This window comes from Pinus tabuliformis, chromosome Q, assembly GCF_031772625.1.
Source record: "Pinus tabuliformis cultivar Carrire ecotype Pingquan chromosome Q, CPIR1, whole genome shotgun sequence".
Lineage (NCBI taxonomy): Eukaryota > Viridiplantae > Streptophyta > Pinopsida > Pinales > Pinaceae > Pinus > Pinus tabuliformis.
This window is the reverse complement of record NC_142296.1, coordinates 921,010,032-921,037,635: the sequence shown is the minus strand read 5'-3', so window position 1 is coordinate 921,037,635 and position 27,604 is coordinate 921,010,032.

The window sequence follows — 27,604 nt, the reverse complement described above, 5'->3', positions numbered from 1 at the left end:
CTTTCTTTGGTAAGAGACTAGATGTGGGTCACTTCAGGATCTTTGGCTCATCGGTATATTGCCATGTGACAAAGGATGCACGGAAGAAGCTTGAGCTGACAACAGAGTTGGGGATACTTGTGGGGTACACTAATACACCTCAAAACTATCGGATGTACTTGCCTACCAGTTAGATGATAATGGTTCGTAGAGATCTCAAGTTTGATGAGAAGAAGGCCATGAGAGTTTCCCTTGAGAGGGAACTCCAACTACAGGCTGTGGAGGAATTGTTGGTTCCTAAGGAGGAGGAGCCTCAGACTGATGTGGAGCAGCCGCATGCAGAGGTTCTAGGAGTGGAGACATCCATTCAAGCAAAGTCTTCCAGAGATGGACGGAAGTGCATAAGAGACGTTGACATATTGTTGGAGGATGCGAGAGAGAATGTGGGAGAACCATCTTCTCAGCGTAGACAGAGGAGGTCACCGGAGAGGTACACTGGATACATGGACCTTGCTAGGGAATGTGTTGAGACCGAGTCATCTTCCTTTGAGGAAGAAATGCAGCAATCGATTTGGGTTGATGCTATGGTGGAGGAGTATGAATCCATAGTTCGTAACAGTGTTTGGGACGTGGTTCCAAGACTGGAGAACAAGTTAGTTGTGAGACCCTACTGGCTTTACAAGGTAAAGCAAGCTGTTGATGGTAGTGTGGAGAAGCATAAAGCAAGATTTTTTTCCCATGGCTTTTCACAGGTCAAGGGGATTGACTATGATGAGACTTTTTCTCTTGTCTCAAGGTACTCCCCTATCAGATCTATTTTGGCAGTATCAGCATAGATGGGTTGGAAGATCCATCAGATGGATGTGAAGACTGCATTCCTCAATGGCCAGATTGAGGAAGAGGTGTACATAGAGAAGCTGGAAGGTTTTGAGACCTTCGATCATGAGTCACATGTGTGCTGACTCAAGAGAGCATTGTACAGGCTGAAGCAAGCACCTTGTGCTTGGTACACCAGGATAGACAACTACTTCACCAGGCTAGGCTTCACAAAGAGTGAAGTGGATACGAACCTGTAGCGCATCATGGTGAAAGGTAAGTTGTTGATCATCGTCCTTTATGTTGATGATCTCATATTGATTGGTAATGATCAGTTGATCGTGTCTTGTAAGGAGGACCTTGCAAGAGAACTCGAGATGAAAGACATGGGTCTCATGCATTACTTCCTTGGCATGGAAGTGTGGCAGAAGGATGGGGAGTTGTTTGTGTCTCAGGGCACGTATGCCAACGAGATCCTCAAGAGATTCCACATGGAGAAGTGCAAGCCCATGAAAACTCCTCTAGCAGGTAACTGGATGAAGGAGGTTGCTACTTCAAGAGGAGTGGTAGAGGCTACTGTGTACAGGCAGCTTGTGGGTTCACTGATGTACTTAGTGAACACATGACCAAATTTATGCTATGCGGTGAACCAGATGAGTCAAGCGATGCTTCAGCCTACCAAGATGTTTTGGAAGGTGGCAAAGCATGTATTGAGATACCTTAGAGGCACATCTTAGTATGGGTTATGGTACAAATAGACAGAGGGAGTGAAGCTATAGGGCTTCACTGATGCATATTGGGCAGGGAGTTCATCAGATCAGAAGAGCACATCAGGAGGGATTTTTAACCTTGGGTCAGTGGCAGTTTCTTGGTACAACAGGAAATAGAGGTCAGTTGCACTCAGCTTGGCAGAGGTAGAATACATGGCTGCAAGTCAGGCAGCATGTGAGGCTATCTGGAAGTAGAAAATCCTAGTTGGCTTGTTTGATCAAAGGATGGATCCAAATGTGATCTATTGTGATAATCATAGTTGTATCAAACTCCCTGAGAATACGGTATGGTCCAAGCACATCGAAATCTGGTATCATCATCTCAGAGACTGTGTAGTGAGGAGGATCATGTTGCTGCAGTGTATTTTAATAGAGGAGCAAGATGCTAACATTTTGACAAAGGCATTGTCAAAGTGTAAATTCGAGTTCCATAGAGACAGGATTGGGGTGGAAGATAATCCCTTTCTTGTTGAGAGTGAGTGTTGAAATATGGCAACAAGAATATTCCAATTTAATTTGTCCTTGAATTAAATTGTGAATTAAAATCGAATTAGTCTTAACAACTACTTGGAAATAATTAATTAATTTATTTTAAATTAATTAATTGGAGAAATTCAAGTTAGAAGTCTCTCTGAAGTCATACAAGAGTTATCCCTTAAATTAAGGAGATAATATTGATTTATATTTGAGTTGTAATTAGTTAACTCATTTTACTAAGTTAAGTCCAGTTAAATTAGTTCCAAACTATTTGAGGAACTAATAGTGAGTTAACAGTCAGTTGATGCATTAATGCACTCAACTAGTGCTACTCGAGTTAACTGAAGATTCCCTCATCAGAAACTCATGCATGTCTATTCTGAGAAAGACCAAGTTGAGATTAAAGTCAAGCATAATGTACTATTAGTTGCATGTGTTTTCTTATGGAGAAAACTCATGCATGCAGTCAAGTATTTATCCTTGAGGATTACATAGTTTTTGAGGAGGGTTTTCCACTTGGTAACAGGGAATCATCCACAAGGAATGACGCGAGGAAATAGGAGCTTGGAGGGCAGAGAGGAAGGCTGAAGAGAAGCCAAGATTTCCTGTGAGCATCTGTGAGGATTGTACTGAGAGCTGACTAGATGTGAGAGCTAAGGCTTTGTATAATTCCTATGTATTTCTACCATGTATGATAATAAAATGGTGTGTGGTTTTTAGCTAAAGATTTCCCCAAAGTATTTTCATGTGTATTATGCGATTGATTCTTCTTCTTCTGGTTATATTGTTTAGCTTGATCTTTAAGCTTCCGAAAATTGATAGTAGAGGTAGGTTATAGTATTCTACTTTGATTTGTATTGCGTTATCGAGTTAACCTATCACTAGAATCTCTACACATAAATTGTAAATAGTACTAAAAATGAAAAGTAAAATAAAAAACAAATTCAAGCACATAATCCCCCACCCAAGAAGGAAAACAAGCAACAAGAAAAATGGTGGCAAACAAGAAACTCAAAGACACAAAAATGCCAAAATATCTATTTCCTAAGGTATTGGGGTCTAAAGGAAAAATTCTGTTAAACATGATGTAGAAAACTAGCAAAAAACAAAAGTGAAAATGCTAGAAAATTGCAGAAAACAAGTTGCAAATGGGAGGATGAACAAGGGAATCCTAAGAGGAAAGAAAACACGAGATTCTAAAGGGAATGAAGTGTTGTAAAAACCTATCTAGAAATATTGTAAAAAACTGGAAAAAGAATTGAAAAACAGTGGCTGAAAATGTTGCACACTAGACTCCTCAACTCAACAATTCTCTTCCTAAATGATGGAAGTGTACTCTAAACCCTAGGGAGATTTTTCCTTTATAAATGAGAATAATACTAATTTGATCTAGGCCTAGAGTTGACTTAAAAACAACAAAATCCCTTCATGGAACACAAGTAATAGTCTCAACAAAATCTGGAAAAAAAGAAAATTTTCTAAAAAAAAGTGCAAGGTGCATGTTCTGACCTGAAAAGTGTGCCCTGGTGCATATAACTAGCCAAAAAGTGCATTCTAGGGTGTAAAGCTTGGTCAAAAAGTTTGCTTTGGTCCCAAGGGTTCCACTCAGTAGATTTGCTCCAAATTGTGTCGTCTCCTGCACAACCGGTACCTGTAACTTGCAAAAAGGTCACAAAACCCAAGACAAGCAAGAAATTTCCATAAAATAAAAGAAATCTAAAAATAAAAAATGAGAGAAATAGAAAATGTGGAAAAACACTGAAAATAGTTGAAACAACAGTTACCAAGGTTTTGAATCACTACACTAGCGGAGTCACCATTTGTTAGTATAAAGTTTTCAAAAAGGTGTACCAAAATTCCTTACTTAAGTTACAGGTGACTTATAACCCTAAAAACAAAACATGGTTGTGTCTATACTTCAAATATGTAGCAAAATATTAGAAAAACCCTGTAGAAAAATATAGTGTGCAAATAGAAACATATAACAACGTAAATATAAGTGCAAAAACCCAATGGAGAATATGAATAATCAATTTTATTAATCAATAATAATACACGTTATGAAGAGTGATTATAGAATTTGGTTTGTAGATCCCCCTCTGCCGGATGGGTCCTTTTTGACCTTGTGATAAAAATAATGTGCTTCTCTCTCTTATTATGTGGTATGCAATGGGAAAAAAGAAACAAAGGATGCTTGAACTCAAGTGGGAGCTCAAATGTTATGAGACGATAATGGGGATGTTTAAAATGGTCATGATGAAGAATGGAGAGAAAACCCTCTATTTATAACAAAATATTGGAATAGATTGAGAATTAAAAAATAATAAAATATTACTGACTAAATCAAAATCTAGTCATTGTGAATATTTTATTATATTTTTTGAGAGAAAAAATATTCAAAATGGTAAAATATATTTATTTAGAAGTGGCTAAAGTAACTAAGAAATAAAAATGGTTTATCAATCACTTTGTGAAAATTAAGACAAATATGAATTTGGAATAATTATTAAATAATGATTTAATAATTATCTCATAAGGAAAATAGGGGATAAATATGGAATAATAAACATCTAATGATTTATTTAATTATTCAAAAGTGACTAAGTCAAAAGTGATAATAAATAATCATAAAATAATGATTTAATAATCATTTCTAGAGAATATTAAATAAATAATAATTTATTTAATTATTCTCACAGGGTTTTGAGATTTTAATGAGAAATAATCTAGAAAAATGGTTTACTAAATTATTTCCTATGGTGAAAGTGGGTTTTACCATGGTAAAACGCATCCTACATGGTGTATTTTGATCAACCTAGTAAGAAATGACTAGGTGAACATTTATTAGGTGATAACAATATAGATCTAATATGTTAACTTTCTCACCTACATGAAGTACTTCATGCCCTACTGGAGTTAACAGACATTGTTAAAAACATAAAAAGAAATATACATAAATATTATGAAAAAATAATTACAATAAAATTGCAAAAACACACATAGTTATTGAAAAAAAAATTATATGCACTCACCGAATCAATATCTTCAATGCCAGCACGATCTGGCATTGATTGGGAATGTTCAGGTGCATTGATTTTGTCATATTTCAAAATTCTTGAGGTGACAATTTTACCTTTAACATCCTACATGTGGTTTCATTATGCATAAATAAAATATTGCATTAAAACACAATAACACAACAAAAAATAGTAAATATAATAGTAAAACATAGCTATTGAATTAGTATATACCTTTGCATGCTCATGGACCTTGCTTGAGTCATTCAACATTGTTGCACCACCCAGACTTATGGTTTCTTCCTATGATTGAAAGGCATTGCCAATAAAAAGGGCTTTGTGAGTGAAGGGAAATGGAACCAAAACATCAACATATTACAAATGCAAGTGAATGATTGATTTCTAGGGAATGATAATTAGCTTACCTCATCTAAATCAATATTAATTTCCTTCTTTTTCCATGCAACAACAAGAAGTTTAATGGAGGAAGTTATGGTTTACGTTGTCTCTGCCAACCAAGTTATACATTTCATTGCATGATTATAATCCTCATTATGATGTCCAATAGTAGATGTGTCTCTAATTTTTCTTCTCTCGAATTCAATAGATTCCAACCAAATTTATATTGGATATTTTGACATACACTTCTATTGAGAATTTTCAATCATATATTAAGTCTCACTCACAACATGTTCTCTATTACTTCCTTCAACCTAAAGATCATATAAACAATCAAAATGCATAACACAATGTACAATAATCAACAAAATAAACATATATTTACAAATATGCGTTGTTTGGCTCGCAACCCACCCCAACCCAAAAAATATCGAGCCTTCAAAAGATTAAATTGCTTTCTTCGCTCTTGTACTCTTTGCCAAATACTCTTCAACATGCATGCTTTCATTCAAATCTTCCCACTTTGGGAGTCAATTTGTTCCCCCTATCTTTGCCATCAAAGATTAATTTTCTACATTTATGCCTCAAGTTATTCATCAATATTTTTATTCTATGCTTGTAATATTTAATGGAAATCCTTCCACCACTAGTCTCAAAATAATTTTCCATTTTTTGGATCTTGATCTACAAAGTTGGATTTGGTAACATCCAAATGAGACCTTATTCTTGTCCCCAACTCTGTGGCCTGCCTTGAAGCATTTGGTCTAGTAGGTTGGCCATCTTTTACCTCAATCAAGTAAGCCCTCTTTCCTTCTAGTTTTTTTCTTTAGTTTCCCTTTCTATGGACCTATACAGGCCTTGAATAATTTTCATCTTTGGATGGAAGATAATGTATGTTCAAAACTAATATTGGGTGATGAAAAACCACTCATACTTGAGGATGTAGAAGGTGTACTAACTCCTAACGCCTTGCTTGGAAGAGATTTAGTTGGTTTTTTTCTATGGTATAAGGCCAAACATGTTGCTCCTTTTCCAAAACACATGTGGTGCTAGTTGACACACAAATTTCCTTGGATGTGCATTAAAATATTTGCTTTAAATTTAAATAAAGTTCTTTCTATCCTGCTTCTCCATAATATACCATGTTCTCATGAACACCTTGGACATGATCATCTAATATATTAGGAATATGATCATTAGTATCATCAACTTCATCTCCATGTATTTATCTACCAAGGCATTGGCTTCTATGTGTTGGCTGCAACATGTCTTTGCTTGCCTTTTGTTTCTTCTCATTTTCTATAGAATCCAACTTTTCCCTATAAAACAAAAAACTTATCAAATTATAATGAAAATCATATATGGATTACATCATCAAATATATTATCTACAACATTCTTGAAATACACATAGAAGTGAAAAGTAACAAGGAAGAAATACTTATTTGTCAAACCAATAGATGTCTTCTTCATTTTTGTGTCGTGTTCTTTATGAACATGATCATATTTTGTCACATTTTTGTCATTGTTTTGTCTCAACAGCTTGTTCTTCATAGCCTTTATGTCCTACATTTCACATGAAAAAATATTATTCTCATAAAAAATATTATACTTTGAAGCAACTATTTGCATAGGCATGAGGTCACCTACAACAAGAAAGGTTGGATATAAAAGATCATGGTGGCAGTATTAAAGGTAGAAATTTGCTCAATAGGGACAACAAAAAACTTAGAATGTAACAACAACAATTACGAATAGTAAATGTTACCTACAACCATAATCTTCAAGAACAAGAAATAAACATATATTTCAAGTAGTCCTATAGGTGTTTCAATGACAAATTCTTTCAGCCCTTTCAATAGCAAGATCTGATCACTACACAGGGCTTCCATGGTTGTTTTGTAGTAGAGATTAGGACCATAAGTATTGTAGGTATCCTTATTGGTGGATCTAGGCACGATGTATTAAGAATGGACATAAAAATACTTTATTAAAGTTCTACAATCAAGAGACACATTCCAGCAACCAAAAATTATGCTTAATGCTACAATATGATAGCCATGTCGGTGGAAAATTGATCTATGTTGATGGAACAAGTAAATATCCATTCTATGATGAATATGGCATCCATAGTAAGAAAAAAGGAACAAGAATAACTCATTTTCAAGCCTAATACTAACAAATGTTCATCATACATACATGAAATTCAAGTATTTCATCATAAAATCTAATAAAACACTCTTAAATTAAATTACATGTATCATTTATAAACTACAAATGGATACATAATTGCTTAGTTCAATAGATATTTTTGTCATGATGTCAAATCTTAAGGGTTTTCAAAAGGTAAATTCCATAGAAAGAAAATAAAATAGGTTAATTATGGTGCTCATTATGGTGCTAATTATGGTGAGTTCTTTAAGTAAATTCACATTGCATGAATTCAGGATATTAGGTCAATGTTCTATGCATTAATGGTATCTTCTTCTCTATTAATAATAAAAAAGGTACCATAATGGAATCCATCTTTCTAAAACAAGTATTGAATGTCTTTGAAAGCCCAAAATCATGTTATATGTACTTCATAGGGAATTATCCTAGAATTATGAACTCACTTGGGTTCCCACACCACAAATTACCTCATATACCTCTTACCAATTGATTTGATTTACTTGAGTCCATTTTGTTGGAATATTAAAGGAAAATCCCTACTAGATAACGAGGCTCAACATTTTGTTTTAAACAACTATCCCTTCCCGAAATATCTCAAGTTATACACCAAGTGATTTGACCTTACCACCATAGCCATCTTGTCCTCATATGGGTGCACCAAAAACTTCCTCATCAATGCCCAAACCAGTCCCTCCATGTTGGAAACTTCCCTTGGGATAATGTTACTATTGTATGAGGCTCAACCCATTATATTTAAGCCATGTTGCATTTTCTTGAAATTTTAAAGAGAAATTTGCATGCATGATATCAAATACATATAAGTATAATATTTCATATCAATGTTCAATACAATTCTAGTTTGTCCCATGGCTAATCCCATGGCCAAAAAAATAAAATCCATTTGTATCATAAACATTTATTCCATAAAGTTAAGGTGACAAATCATCATTGTCATCATTCGCATTGCATTCAGGATCACAATCCACTAGTAGAAAATGAGAAATTAGTGACTAGGTGACTAAAAACATTAGTCACCGCAGCTTTTCCAAGTGAAATACTACCAAAAATGAGCAATCTTAATTGACCAAACTAAAAACGACTAACATAAATCACTAATTTAGTCGCGGGTTAAAATATGTGACTAGATAATAAGTAATACAACTAAAAATGACTAACATGAGTGACTAATTTAGTCTAAGAACAAAAATATAACTACCTAACAAGTACTACAATAATATGAATCAATTTTTTATGTTAGTCATCTTAATTTTGTCAAGCAATCTAAACTTACAAGTGATAGGGGATTGAAATGTTGTTAAAGATTGGTTGAAAGGTTATCCTTCCTTAAACACTTCTTCATCCTCATATAGTGTATAGGTGAGCCAACTTTGCATTATTTATCTCTAATAATTTGAAATTTAAAAATATATTTACCAAAAAAAAAAAAAAACTATTTTTATGTATTTTTAAAAAATATATTCATTGAATCTAATTGGATCTAGTTCCACTTTGAAATTAATTTGAAGAGCAATTTTATTTTTTAAGACTATAATATCAAATAAAAACTACTTTAATTTCATATTAACCAACCTAGATCCATCTTAACCCTAGATCTATCAAGCGCCGAGAGGGATCGAATATCTCGAGGTGAAAACTTTTTTTTCTAGTGCAAAACTTGAGGAAAGGTTTGCACCTCAAGAGATTGGATCCCTCTCGGCACTTGATAGTTATAGGGTTAGTATGAATCTAGATTGGCTATATAATATCTATATTTTTACTTGTGTCTCTTTGTTATTCCCTCTCTCTATCTCACCCCCAAACATACATGAACTCTCTCCCCCTTTCTTCCCCTTCTCTATCTATCTCTCTCTTCTCCTTCTCTCCCTCTCTATCTATATCCTTCTCTCTATTCCCTCCCACTCTCCTCTCTCCCTCACTCTCTCTCCATGACTCCCTTGTCACCCCCCCTCTCTCCACCTTTCTCCCTCTATGTTTTCCTTGTTCCCTCCCTCTCCTGCCCCCGCCAATTCCATCTCTCTCCCTTCCTCTCTATCCCTTATCTTCCACCTCCCTCGATATCTCCCCCAAATCACTCTCTCTCTCCCTCTATCTCTCTCTCTCTCTCTCTCTTCCATCCAACTCTATCACTCTCTCCCCCCTCCCTTTCCTTCTCCATCTCTATGTATCCATCTCTCTCCCTTCCCCTTCTCTCCCTATCTCTATCCTCTCCTCTTCCTTATCTTCCCTCCTCTCCTCTTTCCATCACTCTCTCTCCATCTCTCCCTTCTCACTTCTCTCTCTCTCGACCTCTATCTCTCTATGTCTTTGTTCTTTCCTCCCTCTCTCTCCCACTCCAACTCCATATCTCTCTCTCTCTCTCTCTCACTCTCTCTCTCTCTCTCACTCTCTCTCTCTCTCTCGCTCCCTCTCTCCCACCTCACTCTCTCTCCCCCCCATCACTCTCCATTTATCTCTCTCTCTTTGTCCTCAAACTTTTTCACTATCTCCCTCCCTCTCTCCGCCTATTATCATAAAAAAAATGATCATCTAACCTAATTTACTAGATGGATCGAAGTACACCATGTATGTTAATTTAAAATTGCTTTCACTGTGAGAAATTACTTAATAAACCACATTTGTTAAGTAAGCCACGTTGCCGGTTCAATTTACTTATTTGGTGGCCCCTCTCAAATAAGTAACTAAAGAGCAACTAAAGTTCCTCTCCTTATCAGTCGAGCCCCGTTGCCGGTCCTTGATGCTTAAACCCATGAAGAATAATTAAATAAATCATTATTTGTTTAAGTTTCTTCTAGGAATAATTAATTAATCACTAATTAATTATTATTCCTTGTCAAGTTTGACTAAATCCCTTAAGAATAATTAAAATAATAATTATTTGTTTATTATTCCTTAACCATATTTCTTGAGATGATAAATAAATCATTTATTTATTTATTATTTCTAAATAAAAGTTTAAATACTTTTTCCCTCCTAACCAAATATAATAAAATATTCCAAGTGGTTATTCCTAGAATGGGGCTAATAATATTTTATTATTGCTCATTATTCAAGGATAAATCAATATTTTGTTATAAATAGAAGGCTTTTCCATTCATTATTCACTTTTGATTATTTTCATTGTTGCACTCACTGCTGTAACTCTGATTATTATCACTGTCGCACACCATTTTTCTTTCCATTTGAGTTCCCATTGAGCTCAAACTTTCTATTTGCTAGGTTTACACATTATAGAGGAGAGAGAATCTACACAAGCTAAATACGTTTGAGGATAGCCAATAACCCATCCCATAGTGGGGGACTAGTAACATTTATTTGTTCCCTTCAGAGGTGTTATTTAATAGAATCTATTCTTTGTATATCTGGTTTCCATTGGGTTATTGGAGTTACCAGCATTTATTACTATTTCATTTTGATGTTTAACTATGATTGTGGCATAGATCAGGACTTTGGCAGGTTTTGTTTCTATCATTTGCTGTAGATCTACAATGTTTAACAACCATTTATATTATTGAGACTATTTGTCATCCATAGTCTTAAGTGATTTCTTTTCATACACCTTTGAGAAGAAAGCATTATAACAAAATTAGTGACTCCATTGGGTTTTTACTTCAGATCTAGAAACCTGGGTGACCTTCAATTTTTAGCTTATGGTTTCTTCTTTTTTTAGTCTCTTAATGTTGTTTACTAGCATTCTAACCCTAGATCTATCAAATTTCTAACTTCTAGAAGTTTTCTAGTATTTTTCATAGGTCACAGGAACCAACCCTGATAGAGACGACAAATTTTTCCAAGACTTGTCGACCATGAATCAAGGAAAAAAATCACACTTTTTTGCCCCAAAAGTGCGATCTGGAGGTCCAGAGCACACCTTTCAGCCCAAAAAGTGTGATCCCCCTGAAATCAAGTCAGTACTTGCAATTTTTAGGGTTTCGGGGATTTTTTTAGATCTGTTTCTGGGTTTTTATTGGGTCCCTATAATACTAGTGATTACCCCATTACTATTGTAGTTATACCCCTTATTTATATTGTTGTGCCCCTATTACCCCCATATTGTTATTTCTGTGCCCCATAGAATCCCTCTATTGTTATTGTTGTGGCTTTATATTATTATTGTTAGGTCGGCTGGATTATATTGTGACTCCTTAGACTCCTATATATAGAAAGGAGGTTTTGTCATTTGAATCATCCAAGAATTGTTCATTTATGTAATGTAAAGGAGGTTGCCCCCTCGAAGAGGCTGAATTCTAAGGCGTTGATCTATCTTTTCTATCTTTTCTTGAGCTGGTTTCATAACATTTGGTATCAGAGCTTTGGATTCTAGGGTTTCGCTGCTCCAAACAGGTCATCGTGGCATTTTCGCTATAACTATTTTTTGTGACGTTTCAGAAGTCACAAAAAAAACCCATTTGAGAAGAAATCGCGTTGAACCTTGGGTCCGAAATTCAGAGCTTTTCACGGGATATTTGTGGAGATATGATCTGAGGAAGTTGGTCTTTTTGCAGACTCCTGAATTACATTCAAAATAGGTGACCTGGGGAAAATCGTCATAACTTTCTCTCTGGGAATCAGATTGAAATTTTGTAAGAAGGTACAGAAATAGGATGGACTGTAGTTTCTTGTATATCTTTTTCAGAACCAAATATCGAAAATTGTACACGTGGAACTTCATACAACTTCGCTCTTTTGGAAAGGTCTATAATCAGGTCATCTTGGGAGATTGTGCATAACTCTTTCTTGGAGAATCCAATTTGGATCAGACTGGTGGCATTGGAAAGAGGAAACAGAGAGCTACTACAGATCACAAATTCAGAACTAGATGATTGGAAAGTACAGAGATACATCAGAGGCAATATCGAGCTCCTACAAAGTGAAAAAAGGTGTGTAGATTTCTTTTAATTTTTGCTTAAGCTTGGTTTGAAAATTTATTTTGAAGGAATTCAAAGGGCATAGTAGAGCATTATTATTGGTAACTAATGCCCCGAGGAAAGAAAATGAAAACACCTAGTAAGGAACCTGAAAGCTCTAGCATGACTCATGAAGAAGAGGAAGAAATGCTACATGATATATCAAATTACAAGAACAAGTGCAACAAATGTCACGCTCACAAAAGTTAACAGAAACTAAGATAAATGGCGTGGAAGCTAAGATGAATGGCATGGAAGCTAAGATGGACAATTTGAAGATAGATTTGAACACAAATTTGAAGACAGGCATGGCAGATTTGAAGACAGATTTGATAAATTTTCTACAAGAAATACTTACTAATGGTGAAAAGGTAGTAAAGGAAACTCATGATGAGAACAAAAGAAATGTTAATCATGATTCCATAGACGCTAATGTTGGATCGAAGAATCACCATATTCCAAAATCGATATGAGGAAGTTTGATGGCAAGGATCCCGCCACATGGATATTACAGATGGAGCAATTCTTCGATCTCAATAATGTGCAAAACGCACAAAAGGTACGTATGGCAACTGTATATTTGGAACCAAATCAGTTTGTATGGTATCAATGGCTTTGTTCTCGTAAACAATTTATCACTTGGGCAATTTTTACGGAAGAATTGATAGCACATTATGAGGATACAAAAAGCAACACTTTTTTTAGCCAATTGATAAGTCTCAAACAAAAGGGTTCAATAATGGAGCACATTGAGGAGTTCCAAAAATTGAACATAAGGGTAAAAGATATTCCAGAGGAGCATAGGATTGATGTGTTCATAGGGTCTTTAAAGGATAATATCCAACATGATGTTCGCCTTTGGGAACCTGATTCATTAGAGAAGGCATTCAGGTTAGCAAGAAAAATGGAAAGCAAAATTATGGCAACTAGGAAGCATACCACTCACAACTATAAAGACGGAAGTGTTGTTGCCCCTAGTCTTCCACAACCTACAAGGTTGACACCACAACAATTGGAAGAAAAAAGAGCAAAAGGGCTTTGTTACAGTTGTGATAGCAAATACACAAAAGGTCATAAGTGTGCTGAGAAGAAATTATTCTACATAGATTGTGAAGAGGAAGAAGAAAAAGAAAGGTCAAAAGAAGAGGATATACTCCAGGAACAAAGCCTAGATGAAGAACAAATAAATCCGACCATATCTTGTAATGCATTGGCGGGAATTACCACTCCTCAAACCATCAAGATAGAAGGACAAATCAAGAAGAAAAAGGTAATAGTGTTGATTGATTCAGGAAGCACCCACAATTTTATTCATTGTAGGGTAGCAAAAGAATTGAATTGCTTCCTATATCCAGCACCAGAGTGTCAAGTGATGATTGCAAATGGAGGAACAATAAATTTCTCTGGAAAGTGCCATAATATCAAGCTATCCATGGGAGAATATGTATTGACTAGCCCAATGCTTTCCATTCCAATGGGAGGTGCTGATGTTGTACTAGGAGTCCAATGGCTACAATCCTTGGGTACAATAGCTTTTAATTTTCAAGAACTTTTCATCAAATTTTCTACGGAAGGAAAGGAAGTTGAATTAAGGGGTATTGCAGGGAAACCAGGAAAGATAATCAGCTCTAATGGCATGACAAAGCTTCTAAAAAAGGAGCAAAGAGGTGTAATTGCACAATTATGTTCGCTAGATGTTTCCACATTGGAATCATCTATTTCTCCAGATCTCCAAAAAGTCCTGGACAATCATTCCAAGGTATTTGAGACTCCCAAAGGTCTCCCACCTATGCGTGATCATGATCATGCTATTCATCTGATTCCAGGAAGTGTTCCTCCAAACATCAGGCCGTACAGATATCCCTATGTCCAAAAAAGTGAAATTGAACGTATGGTTGCAGAAATGCTAGAGGCTGGTATAATTCAACCGAGTCAAAGTTCTTTCTCAGCTCCAGTAGTATTGGTGCACAAGAAGGATGGATCATGGCGCATGTGTCCGGATTATAGGGAGCTCAACAAGCTCACTATTAAAGATAAGTTCCCCATTCCTGTCATTGATGAATTACTGGATGAATTGCATGGATCAATTTACTTCACCAAGTTGGATCTTCGTTCGGGATATCATCAAATCAGAATGAAGATTGAAGACATTCCGAAAACGGCATTTAGAACTCATGAGGGTCATTATGAATTTTTGGTCATGCCTTTTGGCCTTACCAATGCACCTTCAACATTTCAAGGTTTGATGAATTCAATTTTCAAACCATTCCTTAGAAAATTTGTGTTAGTATTTTTTGATGATATACTAATCTACAACAAGTCTTGGAAGGATCATGTTGAACATGTTGACAGGGTGCTACAACTATTGGAGGAGAAACAATTATATGCAAAAAGATCCAAATGTTTCTTTGGAGTCCAGGAGGTGGAATATTTGGGTCATATTGTATCTCATGAAGGAGTTAAGGTAGACCCTAGCAAAATTAAAGCCATTAAGGAATGGAAAATCCCCACATCCATAAAGCATCTGCGAGGATTTCTTGGGTTGACAGGGTATTATCGCAAGTTTGTTAAGAATTATGGGAGAATAGCAGCACCTCTAACAACATTATTGAAGAAAGATTCATTTTCATGGACTTCGGAAGCAACAAAGGCCTTTGAACATCTTAAAGAGGCAATGTGCCAAGCACCGGTCTTAGCTACACCGGACTTCACAAAAACCTTTATTGTGGAATGTGATGCTTCAGGAAATGGAATTGGTGCTGTTCTAATGCAAGATGAAAGACCCATTGCTTTTGAAAGTCGTCCAATCAAGGGAAAGTTTTTAAGCAAAGCTATTTATGAGAAGGAAATGTTGGCAATACTCCATGCACTTAAGAAATGGCGACCCTACCTAATGGGAAGACACTTCAAGGTAAAAACGGATCATGATAGCCTTAAATACTTTTTAGAACAAAGATTATCCTCTGAAGAGCAACAAAAGTGGGTCACAAAGATGTTGGGTTATGACTTTGAAATCATCTACAAAAAAGGGAAGCAAAATGTGGTGGCAGATGCACTCTCAAGAAAGGATGAGGATGTGGAAGCATTGTTGTGTGCCATTTCTATTATCCAACCAGATTGGATAAACGAAGCAAGGGAGGAATGGAAGAATGACGAAGAAGTGTGGGCACTTATTCGAAAGCTACAACAAGATTCCAGTACTTCTGATACATTTAGCTGGCAAAATGATTCGTTATGGTACAAAGATCGCTTATACCTCTGTAAGAATTCCCAGCTAAAACAAAAGATTCTTATGGAATTGCACACTTCTCCCTTAGGAGGGCACTCAGGATTTTTAAAAACTTACCACAGGGTTAAGAAGGAATTTTTTTGGGATGGCCTTAAATCAGATATTCAAAAGTTTGTGGCGGAATGTTTGGTTTGCCAACAAAATAAAGTTGAAACAATTAAGACACCGGGTCTATTACAACCTTTATCCATTCCAAGCCAACGTTGGGAGGAGGTTTCAATGGATTTTATCACAGGTTTACCCAAGTCTGAGGGAAAGAGTGTCATCATGGTGGTAGTTGACAGACTTACCAAGTATGCACACTTTTGTGCATTATCACATCCATTTAAAGCCAGTACAGTTTCTACTGCATTTATGGAAACAGTTCAAAAGCTACATGGAAACCCAAAGATTATTGTAAGTGACAGAGATCCCATTTTCACTGGAAATTTTTGGACATAATTATTTTCTTGTCTTGGTACTCAGTTAGCTCATAGCTCATCTTATCATCCTCAATCTGATGGGAAAACTGAGATAGTAAACAAATGTTTGGAAGGATATCTTCGTTGCTTTGTATCTGATAAACAGACACAATGGGTCAAATGGTTGCCTCTGGCTGAATGGTGGTATAACACTTCCTTCCATACAGCAACAAAAATGACCCCATTTATGGCACTTTATGGGTATCAACCACCATCCATCACATCATATTTAAGAGAAAATTCTAAGGTTCAGGCAGTGGAACATCACATCGAACATCAACAACAAGTCCTCCAACTCTTAAAGGATAACCTCGTGTTGGCACAAAATAGAATGAAACAACAGGCAGATCAACATCGCAGTGAAAGAAGTTTTGATGTAGGTGATTGGGTATTCCTACGGCTACAACCATATAAGCAAATGTCCCTAAAGCAAGCTAAGAAGGATAATAAATTATCACCAAAGTATTATGGTCCATACAAGGTGTTGCAAAAGATTGGTACTATGGCATACAAATTGGAGCTTCCTGCAGCTTCTCGATTGCACCCAGTTTTCCATGTTTCATGTTTAAAGAAGGTTATAGGTGACAAGCTCCCAATTCAAACAATATTGCCAAAACTTGATGAGGAAGGAAAAATTATATTGGAACTGGAAGCAGTCACAGAAACAAGAACTCGACAGCTACGAAATCGATCAATTTCAGAGTATCTTATCAAGTGGAAGACATTATCCCCTGAAGATTCCACATGGGAGGATGAGAATTTTATGCAGAAGTATCCAGAACTACTCAAGCGTTGAGGACAACACTTTTTTGAAGGAGAGGGGCATGTTGGGTCTTTATAATACTAGTGATTACCCCATTACTATTGTAGTTATACCCCTTATTTATATTGTTGTGCCCCTATTACCCCCATATTGTTATTTCTGTGCCCAATAGAATCCCTCTATTGTTATTTTTGTGGCTTTATATTATTATTGTTAGGTCGGCTGGATTATATTGTGACTCCTTAGACTCCTATATATAGAAAGGAGGTTTTGTCATTTGAATCATCCAAGAATTGTTCATTTATGTAATGTAAAGGAGGTTGCCCCCTCGAAGAGGCTGAATTCTAAGGCGTTGATCTATCTTTTCTATCTTTCCTTGAGCTGGTTTCATAACAGTTTTCCCGAGAGTTTTCTACTGGGTTGGTTATCCATTGTCCTCACCTCACTTAGGCCTTGATATACTTTGATTTACTCGTCAAAGTGGAATTTATCCCCTTAGGGCTTCTAGTACGCTTCCACCTTTATAGGAGGAGTTTCGTTGAGTAAGATGTTTGAGTTTCTGCATTACTTTCAGCCATATCTTCCAGATTTGTACCCTTCTGTTTCAGATATTCAAAGATAGGTTTTCTTCATCCAAAGTTTCATCTTAAATCTTGTTTGGTCATTGGCCTTAGGGTCTCATCGGTTGCCCTAGCTTTTTCACCCATCTCCCTATCTTTTTGCAGCAATTTTCCTCTCTGGTTTTTTGTTGTTGTTGCACCACTTTCCAGTAGCATAGTGTCATTTGATCCCAGCCACATTGACGCTTAGATCTCTTGGCCTTTTTAGTGTGTTTTCTATTGATTTTTCCACCAACCAACACAGTTTTTGCAAACCTAGTTTGGGTGGGGTTTAGATAATTGATTTGTTGTTCATTTTCTGTTGTTACTTTCAGTTTTTTTTTAGAAATACTTTTTATTTTTTCAAACACGATCTGGGCTTAATTAATAAACACGTTGGCACACAAAAGCACACCTTAAGTGAAGGGAACTTGGTTTACACCACCAAGCCAAGACTTAAAATAATTCATTTATCTCCCCACACAGAGACAGAAACATCTTGTTGATCTCTCTTCACCATTTCCATGTCACTTGCGTCTCACCACCATTGCGCCACCAAAGCGTTTGTCATGGAGACTCTTAGGCCTTCATCCCTAGTTTCCACTTGGGCATATTACTCCTCCCCATTGGGTTTGAGTTCATAGTCCCCTGAGTCCGCATACCGACTCTTCTCCTAGTTCATCCGATTCCTAATCTGATTCCAAGCCTCCTTCACTGCATATCATCACCATGTCTAGACCCACAGCTAGTGTAGAAACCCAACTTCATGTTGGCTCCGGTTCTACCCAAGTGGTCACATCTAGCGGAACCATCTCAGGAACCATTATGACAACTCCAATGCTACCTTTTATGGCTGGGTTAAGCCTCCTAGATTTTATCTAGTTGATAAATGACCCTATACACCATGATGCTAGTTGGCCAGCTATGCCAACTAAGCTTCCCTTTGACATCCCCAAGTTTGAGGGTAATTCTGGAGAGGACCCTACCAATCACATCCTCTCCTTCCACATGTGGTGTTCATCCAATTCCATTACTGATGACTCCATTCATCTTCAACTGTTCCAACGCACGCTTACCGGAGACAATGCAAAATGGTATGTAGACCAACCCGCTGCATCTCATTCCATTTTCTCAATGCTTGCTAAAGCGTTCCTCTCATATTTTCAGTTAACTCTCCAATACGACACTGGTACAAATCTCTTGACCTCATTCCGTCTGTCCTCGGCCACCCGCCTTTCTGGTCATATTCAGGAATGGCATAGAAGGAGGAGCACATGCCATGCCCCACCATTCGAAGACCGTGTCTATCTTGATTGGTTTCTTAGGAGCCTCTTATCACCCATTAGCAAAGATGTCACGTCCAATTTTGCTCAAAAAAAGTAAGAAGCTCTCCAAACCTCTCTGAGATATGACTTGATTTATGTGCAATTTGGTAATGTCTATACCTTCATTTCAAAACCCCCCCATCCTGGAGGTGCCAATGCACCGAGGGCATCTCACATCGGTGACAGTATCATTGGAACCCTTTCACACCCTTCTCCATATACTCAGCAAAGTTATGGCTATCCGCAGGGGGGCACCAGTTCCTCCAACACTTATGCCCCTCCTGCTAGTAACATGTTTTCAGGGTCAGCCAATGCTCAACTTGTCTACCAAATCGTTTCTCCTCCACCATCTTATACCTATGCACACAAGCACTCTAGCCCATAAAGCATTAGAATCACATCCTCCCATGCATCCTCAGCCCCAGCAGCTGCCGCCCCCTTAGGGTCAAGTGTTTATGCAACATAGTGTAACCAATCCCCAAAATTTTAAGAAAAAGAATAAGGAGAAAGGTAACAAGGGTAACCAGGGTAATCAAGGTAATCAACCTAGTGAGCCCCCAACAACCAACAACAAGGCAGCCATCCCAAGTAGAACAAGGTTATTTGTATGAATAATCCTTGTGCATGTTGTGATGTACATGGCAATTATACACATGAGTTTCCTCTCTTACCCCAAATGCACCAAATATGGGAAGCTCAAGAAGCTTCTAAAGGTCAACTTCCCATCCAGCAATCGCTTCAGAATCCTGCAGCATATCAACTGATAGTGCTTACAAATCCTTTCCCTTAACTAGTTCAAGCAACTCATCCCCCCCCAACCTTCTGTTCTTGGTGACTACCAGATCCTCATGATGAATTATGATGAGGTTAATCCCTCCCATATCAACCTGCAAACTTGGTCGCATCAATATGACAAGCCATCAACTTCGTCTGCCACTGAGTCCAAAACCAAAGCATCTACTAAGCCTCTTACGACACCAAATGGTATGCTACAGATCCCTCAGCCTAAAGTTTAGGCAATTCCCAAGGTCCTAAAGGGACCATTACACCATAACGCGGCTTCTAACCGCGCTGCCCATACATACAACATAGTAGATGATTTGGCACAATCACCTGCCACCATGTTGATGTTGGAGGTACTTCAGTCATGCCCATCTTGAAAGAAATCTCTACTAACTACTTTGGGCACAGTAGATCCTTCCAACGGTCATTTGATTGTCTTTCTAGTTGATACAGAACATACTCCATTACCTTCATCCATTGATTTCTAGATACTAGTCTGAGTCTGTAATGCCATCATATCCCAATGCATTATTGACAAAGGTGCATCCACCTGTGTGATGTTCATTGCTGTCTGGAAACAACTTAAGTCACCTGAGATGCCCCCATCCACCATCACTTTGCGTGCTTGGGATGGTCACTCCTCCCAGCCTCTCGGCATGTATCGTAATTGTCCAATGGCTCTTGCAGGTAAGATTGTTCATGTGGACATTGAGGTTATTGATGCTCCTTTAGATTACAAAATTCTCTTGGGTCATAGTTATACATATGCCATGGTAGTTGTTGCATCTGTGGTTTTCTGCAAGATGTGCTTCCCCCATGAAGGGAAGATCGTCACCATCGATTAGTTGACATACTATGAGCCGACATCTATAACCTATCACAAGTTCATTATCTCAGTAATATTAGATAAGCAGTCTTCACCTCCTCTCACTAATGTTTCACCCAGAGTCTACAAAGATTCCTCATTGTTGGGTGCTTTCCCTGGTCCTCCCCCTCTCATCTTTGAGCTTAGCTCTTTAAGTGTTTGCATGTTACAAGCATCACGACCTGCTCTCAAGAAGTCTGGTACAACTTATCAGTAGCTAGCTCCTAAACATCTTGCTATTACCCTCTCAGCTAAGCCATCTGGATCCACCCCCCCAGGACCTCCTCCATTTGTGAGTGCCTCCAGGAGTTGTTCCACTAGGACATTACCCTACAAGCCAGATACCTTTCTTGTTTCCTCCTCCGAGAATATTTTCTGTCCCTATCATGGCTTCGCTTTTCCCCCTAATATGACTATGGGGATCCCAATATGGTACATTGACCCCCCTACAAGCACTTTGCCTGGTCAGTTAAGACCTTATCATGCTTTGACCTTGGTTAAAATGGTACCTATGGCCCATGCCACTACTCCAGTTCCACCGCAACCACAATAGGAACCCACTCCTATTGTGAAAGCATCCAAACAGGGGGGGAAATCTAAGAGGAAAGAACCTAAGGACAAGGCTCCCCAAGCTCCTTTAGCCCCCAAAGCCCCGAAGCCGTCACCTTCATGTGCTTTGTGTAAAGCTGTTGGACGAGCCACCAATAATTGTCCTCAACTCCCTCATCTCAAACCTTTGGTTCATGAAACGTTATCTGAGGTACATGTTACTTAAGCGGGTCTAGCCAATAAAATCAGAACGTTATGCACAAATCACCCTTGTGCCTTGTGTGATCATCATGGTCACTATTACCATTGTTTCCCTCACCTCGACGAATTTTTTGATTGCCTTGAGGCACTTCGTGAATATGAGACCACTCATAGTGGATCACCTACTCCTCTACCCATGGGTTCTGGTACTGCAAGTAAACAAAAACAGTGGACTCTGGTCCGACCATCGTGATCCCTCCCCCCGATGTCGAGATGACGGATTCCACAGGCCATATCCTTTACCTATCGTCATCCTTGAGTTCCTCGCAAGAAAACCTTTGTGAGGTTTTTGTGCGCACTTCTATCAAACCTCTTTCAACATAATCCCAAGTCTCAACCTTCATAGATCCTCCATCTACTAGATCGTCGTCTACCATTCCAGATGATGCATATGTGAACATTATCTCTTACGTTGATGCACCAGGTACCACCGCCACATCTTGTAGTCAGTGTGCCTTCCGTCCACTCATCTTCCATTCTGATAAGGACATGATGGAAGTTATGTCTACCCATGATTACCCTTGAACTTAGGCAAGGGGGCATATTTTTTGGAGGATTTTGAAGGCCATTTCCTTCCTAATTCTCCTAGTGAAGTCTACCTCAAGAAAGTTTGCTCATACCATATCCCTTTGATTTGCGTGTCTTTATTTCTAGCATGAAGTTAGGTAGGATGCATCATCTCATCCTTATCTTTTTCACCTTTCAGATGGATCCATCATCCACACCATATATCGGTCATGCCGATGATGCAATTCGCTTCTCCAGGAATCTAGCCTCGGCAGCCTGGGCCATTTTTCCCCCTTGCATACATTAGTCCTTTCGAACGGCGTGTGCATTGGATCTTCCACCAATAACCAGGTCGAATATGATGCAGCGATAGGTTTTTTAGTCGATTCCCTTGCTCATCGCATCCTTCATCTTCATGTTCGTTTAGATTCCTCGCTAATTGTCATGCAATTGAATGGTGTGTATCATGTGCATAACCAAGTCCTATTTAGAAAATACCTACAAGTTAAGCTGTTGGCATGTGAATTTGAAACCATTACTTTCAGTGATGTTCCTAGCACCCAAAATAACTATGTAGATACCATTGCAAATAACATTCTAGATTGGCATTTACCACATGTATACCATAGAAGAAAACCATAAACACAACACATGGCGAACCATCATTGTCATATAAAATGCATAATCATATTATGTATCACATAAAACATACAAGTGTTTGGATCCCATAGCTCTAAATACATCCGACATGCCCATAACATGTTCCAAAAATCAAAACCAAAGGGATCCACATGAACCCATATCTAGTCATTGTTTGGTGGACCTTGCACCAAAGGCTTTACTCCACCTACATGTAGATCATGTACTACCTGACCAGCCATAGCCATGTGCCGCATGATACCTCGCAATTCTGAGGGAAGCCCAGTACACTCATCTGTGTATCGATCATCTAGCTCATGCCATCCGCGCTCAGAAACTTCGATCAAGAGTGCCTCACACCTATGATGTAGATCAATGAGTAGCGCACTATCCTCTTGACCTTGACGTGACTATGAGTTCCCTGATTTGCAGCCCCTAGCACTACGGCTTGTCCTGCATATCCTGTCGGTTTTACCAATGCTATGTCTACATACCACATATTCTACACTCAGTACCATATACATGTGATAAAAATATGAAATGCACCATAAGAATAACAACTTAACACTTACCATCTAGTCACCATGCTCGCCCGGGTGGAAGTGGTAAGTCAGGATCACTCTGACAGTTCTTCTCGCTATAAGGATAATTGTCAATGTAGAGGGGCATCTAATCCTAATGTGCGAAAAATTTTGGTTGGAACACCCATTTGACTCCTGCTCCTCCTCCTCTCTAGAGTAGCTTCCCTCAGTGGCACATCCTCGGCTCCTGTGGGCCCCCATCTTGGATTTGTACATGAGGACAGATGGTGGGTATCTTCTCAAAGAAGAATGCACACAACACTGTACCAAAAGCACAATCACGATTCACCTACCTCCTGCATAGACTTAACTATCATTTCACCAACGACAGCATCATCTGGGCCCACCCATAGTAGGTCCCTGCCAAAACACTCTCAACCAGCATCATCTTCCCACTAGTGATGTGGTGGAATGCTTGGCTGCCCAAGACCTGTAGCACTGTTGCGGCAACAACTCGTGTCTCTAGCCTATCTAGATCACCAATCGGGATGGTCGTGCCCTTCACACGCACATCTCGTGGACAATGGCACTCCAAAAACTCTGTAATGTTCCTCCCACAAGGCAACACCGGATGTATATCCCCCACCACCCTTAGGGGAGGGAGTTCGGTCAAGAAATAAATATCCTATAATGTGAGCTCAATCTTGTGCCCCTGCACTACAAAGACCTCCTGGTCTAGATCCCAATAGCTCACAATCCTCGATAGCAAGGGCTCACCTACCCTCATCAATGGGTTCTCTACCAACTTGAGAACCTCGTAGTGAGCTAACGCCCCTCGAACCCCTGATCCCTCTGAATCTTGGACCGAAGGGTATCCAAGTCTCACTCATGTGAGATGATTTTCAGCTCTATCATGCCTGCAAAACACCACATGTATTGTTAGTTCAGACAATAAAACATTGGCCTACACTGATCAACCTACAGCCCCCACCAAGCCAACAGACCACCCCTCTCTCGAGCCCCAAATCACAGTTTTCTACCCAAAAAGTGTGATCTTGCAGGTTTTCACCTATTTCCTACAAGCTAGATCATATTTCTGGGCCCAAAAAGTACGATACGACTGTGAAGAGGAGCAGGGGTCTCCTAGGGAGCTACGGGGTGCCAAAAATTACGAAATAAACCACTAAAATTGAAGAGATGAGTAATGCCACCTACCTGAAAGTTGCATATCCTGATTACTATGGTTGGTTTTTCCACTACAATCTCCACAATAGTTAGGGCCTCTTCCTCCTCTCCAAATTCACCATAGCTCACTTAGAAAATCAATGTAAATGGAGGGAAAACATCCTATTATAGAAAAACCCACAAACTTTTTCTATTTCCTATTGCAACCAGACTGTAGCTCCATTTGACGAACCATTAGCACCATTGGAAAGTTCTCCTTAAGTAATATGATGGGTCTTTCTTGTTTTTTAATGACTTGACACTTCACCCAGAAACCATTTTTCCAAGGAGGGTCACTTTGTTTCCTCTCAAAGTAGAATTTCTTCATATGCGATGCTTGTACTTTGGGGACAACCTTCCCCTAGTGCTTGTTGCATCACGTATTGATTTTCGTCATGATTAACCATTATTTACTCATGCTTTCATGGTCCCCACTGGGCCTATTCTGTGTGGCAACGTCATCACATCACCCTTGTTAAGAGCATCTGCAATGAGTCATCCTTGCATCCATGGAGTCTGTTTCACGTCCCATTATATCATGTCACAATATTCCATCCATCTTTGCATACCGTTCATCCTGTGTTGCCCATTTTCTCCTCCAATCATACTGTCCCCCATCCCCTCCAGAGTCGAGTCAGTCGCTGCCAGGTCAACCATGCACTTTATGCTCTGACAAGGGAAGTCACTTGTTTGTCCCTCTGTCCCATTTTCTCCGTTATCCCTGGTATCAGTCCATCAGTCACATTAGTATTTTCCCTTGTGCCTTAGTTGAGGATCCTCATTACCTCACCTATCGCAGGCCCTATTCTGTCGACATCAACTCATTTATTCCAAAAGAACGACCTAGAGGGAGGTGTATCTTGGTTCCAGCTTCTATTCGTGTTCGGTGCCTCAGATCAAGAAAAGGTACTCATTATTTCCCTTTGACTTGTTTGTTTCACACTCCTTATTCATACACTTGATGGTCCAATGATGTGGCAGATTGTACCAGCTATTTCTGGGTGTGTGTGTGATGTTTTCAACCCTTATGAGAGGGTGGCCCTTCAGGTAGCCCCCCAAATGCCCGAATGCCTTCATATTATGTTACAGCCTCAGATGCAGTTCCACATATTTGATGGGTTCGGTTCCTACCGATTGGAGTATTCATAGCATGCACGTCTCCTTCACATGATCCATTCAGTTTTACAGAGCCCTTCCCTGTTCAGCATGGCTTCTTCGATTGCTCTACCCTCCTTCCCACCCTTTTTTTGAGGGAAGGGACATTATATTTCATGTGCTCAGATATTATTGTATTCAGTCCTCACTCATGTCTTTCCAAGTGCATTATGTATATGGGACACATTGTATTATTTTCTGGCTCAGTTATGCCAGTGTGTCATGTACCATTCAGCATGTACTTCATTGCTCAATTTTATGTTTCTAGGATTATTTTCTTACTAAGTTATCTCGACGGGTATAGGTATGCCTCCCCTGCCTCACTAAGATCTGGTACCACAACATAAAAGGACACTTGCATTGGTCTCGTCCCCTCGGTCCCTATCCTCCTTTGCTTTAGCTCTATTGGTCTCTATATCTCTCTCTCTTAATCCTCTTTGTTGTCTAATGATTGTGTCTTTACAACGTACTTCTGCCATACATTTTTCTCCTAATACTCATACATTGGGGGAAATCTGTTATCACAAAAAAATTGATCATCTAGCCTAATTTACTAGATGGATTGAAGAACACCATGTAAGGTCAATTTTACCATAGTAAAATTACTTTCATTGTGAAAAATTCCTTAATAAACCACATTTGTTAAGTAATTTATAATTAAACCCATGAAAATTAATTAAATAAATCACTATTTATTTAATTTTCTTCTAGGAATAATTAATTAAACCATTGATTAATTAATATTCCTTGTCATATTTGACCCAATTATGAAAAATAAAACAGATAACTTATTAATTATCTTATTTTTCTCTAGGAATAATTAATTAATCACTAATTAATTATTATTCCTTGTCAAGTTTGACTAAATCCCTCCGAAATAATTAAATAAATCATTATTTCTTTATTATTCGTTAACCATGTTTCTTGAGATGATAAATAAATCATTTATTTATTTATTATTTCTGAATAAAAGTTTAAATACTTTTTCCCTCCTAATCAAATATAATAAAATATTCCAAGTGATTATTCCTAGAATGAGGTTAATAATATTTTATTATTGCTCATTATTTGAAGATAACTCAATATTTAGTAATAAATAGAAGGGTTTTCCATTCATCATTCACTTTTAATTGTTTTCATTGCTGCACTCACTGCTGTAACCCTAATTATTATCACTGTCGCACACCATTTTTCTTTCCATTTGAGTTCCCATTGAGCTCAAACTTTTTATTTGCTAGGTTTACACATTATAGAGGAGAGAGACTCTACACAAGCTAAAGACATTTGAGGATAGCCAAGAACCCATAGCATAGAGGGGGACTGGTAACATTTATTCGTTTCCTTCACATGCATTATTTAATAAAATCTATTCTTTGTATATATGGTTTCCATTGGATTATTGGATTTACCTGTATTTATTATCGTTTTATTTTGTTGTTTAAATATGCTTGTGGCATAGATCAAGACTTTTGCAGGTTTTGTTTCTATCATTTGATGCAGATAGACAATAAAGATGTTTTAGGATAGCCAAGAACCCATAGCATAGAGGTGGACTGGTAACATTTATATGTTTATTTCACATGCATTATTTAATAAAATATATTCTTTGTATATCTGGTTTCCATTGGATTATTGGAGTTACCCACATTTATTACTGCTTTATTTTTTTGTGTAACTATGATTGTGGCATAGATTAGGACTTTGGCAGGTTTTGTTTATATCATTTGCTACAGATATACAATGTTTAGCAGCCATTTATGTTGTTGAGACTCTTTGTCATCCACAATCTTAGGTGATCTCTTTTCATACACCGTTGAGAAGAAAACACTATAACACCACCCCCTCCCCAACTCTCTTTTAAATTTGATCACATTGTATTGTGTTTAAGAAATTATCTAAATTTTAAAAACATAATTGGTTGAAATATATTAAACCTATATTTTGGATCAATCATTTTAAAGAAAATAAAATAATGAAAAACTTTAAAATATCATGCACTATATTTAATCTATTATATTAAAACCTTAATTAAAATAAAATATTTTTACTATGAAATAAGTTATGGTTTTTTGGCATGTGGTATTGATAAGCCATTGTATTGGCCCATGG